This window comes from Acartia tonsa, chromosome 1, assembly GCF_053477335.1.
Source record: "Acartia tonsa isolate MP-2025a chromosome 1, ASM5347733v1, whole genome shotgun sequence".
Lineage (NCBI taxonomy): Eukaryota > Metazoa > Arthropoda > Copepoda > Calanoida > Acartiidae > Acartia > Acartia tonsa.
In genome coordinates this window covers 12,814,083-12,818,406 of record NC_137260.1, presented here as the reverse complement: position 1 = coordinate 12,818,406, position 4,324 = coordinate 12,814,083, and positions in this window count along the sequence as shown.

The following is a 4,324-nucleotide window of genomic DNA, read 5'->3' as shown; positions in this document are numbered from 1 at the left end:
TGTTGAATATCAATTATTTTTATTTGTTTCATACAACAGTGATGGTCACTAAATTGTGTACAGTACTTCTAGTCTAACAAGGATGACAACATCTATAAAAGCGAAGCTCTGAAACGGTAGGACAAACGGACATTAACACTTGTATAGTCACATGGCAGAACTGAATAATCAGAACCTAAATGAATAAGAGTCAAAGCAAAATTGTGAGTAAATTTGTTGAAAAACTTCTTGATACAGGATAATGTTTACGGACATACTTACATTTTAGGACTTGATTATAGAGTTGCTTTGCTTATAATATTGTACTTGTTGTCTCAGGAATTAATATACCAAAAATCAGAACAATCGTATAATTAGATCACTTAAAAATTTGTTGTTAAAAAAGTAAAAAATCAACATGCTTAAAATGGATGTACGAACATTCTGGTAATGATTATTGAGTTGTTACGCTTTCTAGATCGTACCTAACTACCACAGGAATCACCATGCAAAGTTTGAAATCGATAGGATAATTCTAACATGCCTAAAAAAACTAGTTTTGATCTTATAATTGTACATTCTATATCCGCGGAAAGCCGTTTATAATACGATACGAGAAATAACTATTACAGTCTTTAATTGGCTGTAATTTTTGATATATAGACAGACATACATACATTCCCTAGTTGTAAGGTAGCTATTATTTATTTGGATGCAATTATGGAAATACAGGCGGGTGGACGTACAGACAGACCCTAGTTGTAGATTATCTGCGCTACTATTTTTATATCCTTAAAATAAAGTAACAGGTTATTGTATGTCTTTGTGTGTGTACCAAAGGACCTTGCTAACCACTGAACCTATATGGTGCTCGGTTACATGGTAGCTTCTACTAGGTCCTGGTAAGGTTTTTAACTATTTTGAAGGAGGGTACCACCACCATCCCAAGAGAAATCACCCCTAGAAAATAAATTGAAAATAATTTTTTTTTAAAATTTCTTTTAAAAATTATGATGAAAGAGGGGATTTGACTCCTCCCGCAACCTAAGGGCCCCTAGATGCCTCTAGGGGCGTACCCGCTGCTTTTTTTTGTATTCTATACTATAAAGTAGTAAGGTTTTTTGTCTCAAGCCATAGATTATAGAAATTGCAGGTCTGAATTGGTTTTACTTATCAGGGAAGCTTTATAAATACCTTAGGATGGTTTTATGCTATTTTCCTGACATCACCCACCCGCCCTAGAGGTTAGGGGCGAAGCAACTAGCAGATTATAGGAGATTATACAGTAAAATCATAAAATGATTAGTCCTGTAAGGTCAAAAAGGACGCAATGGCTAAAATGATTAGTCCGGATGCGTCGAAGACGACGCACAACAATTTATCAAAAAAATTGTATGTAAACTAACTAAAATTAAAGAAAACTTAGCAGAAACTAAAAATATATAATAAATGCTATATTTAATAAAAAATAAGTATGTTTTAATTCTTTAAAAGAAAAAAGTTAGACCTGGTGTGGAAATTTTTTCCTATTTTTTCCACCTCTGACATGAAAATATGATTTCATCTGGTCATCAAATTAAGTGAGAGCCCAAGCAATGTAGAGGACAAAACTTGAAGCTCTATTCAGTTATTTACAAATATTTGAAAAGGACAGCATAAAAAAATAGATTGATAGTATAGATTTGAAATTGTGCGTCGTTTAAGACCCTATTGTCATTAATGGGTTAGGGTAATGCCCTTAAATATTATTTGTTGTCTAATAATGATTGGTAGGACCAGTTTATGTTATTTTAAAACAATATTGTTTTCAAAAGCTAAGCTTTTCTATAATTAGGCCTGGTCCGGAACGGATAGCTCTTTTCGTTAATTTAGACATGTTAGAATTGTCCTATCGATTACAAAATTTAAAACTCTATAATCGTTACCAGAATGTCCGTACGTCTATTTTTAACAACAAATTTTTGTGTGATATAATTAAATTATGCGATTAATGTGATTTTTGGAATACATATTCTTAGGATAACAAAGTACACTGTTATAGGCGAAGCATCTCTTTAATTAGGCCCTAAAAATGTAAGTATGTCCTTAAGCATTATCTTTTATTTAGTTTTTGACAAATTTGCAAGCAATTTTGTTTCGACTTAGATACATTTATATTTTGATTATTTAGTTCTGACACTCTAGAAGTGTTAATGTTCGTTTGTCCTACCGTTTCAGAGCTTCGCTTTTATGGATGTTGTGATCCTTGTTTTTAAAGGCAAGACTTTTATAATCAGGGTCAGTCCATCTGTATCTCTTATCGTTAATCTAGGAATATTAGGATTGTTTTATCCATTTCAAAATATCCATTTTAAAATTTTTTGCAACAAATTTTATTTGATTTAACAATCCTAATAATTCATTTTTTGTTAAATGATTCCTAGGACAACAAGGTATAATGTTATAATAAACAAGACCTTAAAAATGTAAGTATGCTATAAACATAATCTTATTAAGTTCTGACACTGCGGCCGTTTACTCACTAAATATCAAATATCATCAACTTTAAATCAATTTTTCTACTTTAGTTAAAACAAAGATGAAAAACAGGTTAATTGGTTATTACACAGTTAGGAGGTTAAAACTTTTTTTATAGATAAAATTTTTTTTTCTTCAGTTTTTAAGATTAGTAGGTATTTAAAAATAGCTTTGAGGATTTCTATTATGTCGATGATAAAAAAAAATTCCCTTTCGTCTCTCTTTAAATTTGTATGGTATTTTAGAAAAAATCTTTTTGGCATATATGATATCATTACCAATAGAGGCAAAATGGAATGGTAGATTAAAAATTATATCGGCAAGGATGATTTAGAGGATAATTATTATATTTCTGCTTTTATTTCTATTTTATTACTATTACATGTTACAATTTGTTGTCGTTTTGTATTAATTGTTGTAACCCTAATGGAGGTTGATATCAGTGCAATGGATCTTGATATAATGTTAGGCTTTTTTGTGGCAGTCAGTGAAACTGATTTTGAAATTAAACAGTAAATACGTATTTGATTTTTTTTTGGCCGAAAGGATTATCTAGAAAATTATTTGGGTCACTCGGGGCTAACGAAATGGGAATTCATTGTACATTTTTAATTTTTAAGCTCCGCGGAAAGCTGTCTAGAGTACGATGCGATAGATAACTAATCTTTTTTCCCTAGGAGTTGAATGTATTATAAATTAAATGCAATAAATTAATTTTTATGCCATTTTTTGTCGGTTTTTAAATTTTCGTTTATAAAATAAATTACGTTCTGGGGGTTTTATGCGTCTACACGAAAGACAGGGTCATTGAGCCGCGAAGCTTAGGGAGGCTGAGGCTTACTTAGTTGTCAACATAGTCACGCGGCTGACCTTGAGTCGTATTGTTAGTGCGGCTGATGGCAGTTTGTTGTTGCGGCTGCCGAGCCTTAACAAAAGGCAGCAATTTTTTTATTAATCATTTACCCAGGGATAAATTTATGCCACACCCAATGATGATGGTCAAAAAAACTTCTGTAGATTTCATTACAATTAGTGGTTGAAGCGTTTGGACACCCACTCAATCAAAATTAATCAAAAGTCTCCAAAATTGTTAAGCCGACGCCAATTAAAAGAATAGTTATTTCTCGTATCGTATTATAAACGGCTTTCCGCGGATATAGAATGTACAATTATAAGATTAAAACTAGTTTTTTTAGCTCCGTGGTGCCGAAGGCACCGGCTAAAAAACTAGTTTTAATGTTATGATTGTACATTTCTATATTCGTAGAAAACTGGATATAATACGATGCTAGACATAGTTTTTTCGTATGCATGAGAACCGGTTCCTATCCACCGGATTCGAATGAATACGAGAAAACATTATTACAACACTTTGGGGCAGTTTTTCGGAGCCGGGAGCCGTGGAGCCGCCATATTTAGCTGGAGCCGGAGCCGTAATTTTCGTTAAAAATGGCTCCGGACTAGATAAATAAAGAGATTTTTTATAAATTATAATTTGGTAACTCTGTTTTGTCATGTGCAAATGCCCTTTTTAAGTTTTTCAAGTCCATTTTTATCAAAAATTGAACTTTTCAAACCTTCAAAAGTCAAAAATAAAAAATATTTTTTTTATGGGGGAAAAATATATGTCGAGTTTTTCTTGATTTTAGGTTGGAGCCGGAGCCGCACCAAAATCCGAACACTGCTTTGGGGACTAGAGAAATAAACTCTGAACAGTCCAATGTCCCCTCCCTCCCTGGATTGTATAAGATAAAAAGAATTTTCACGAAACCTTTACGAAATAATTTGACCATTGATAATTTTTAATTCCATTTTTTCCCACTTTTAC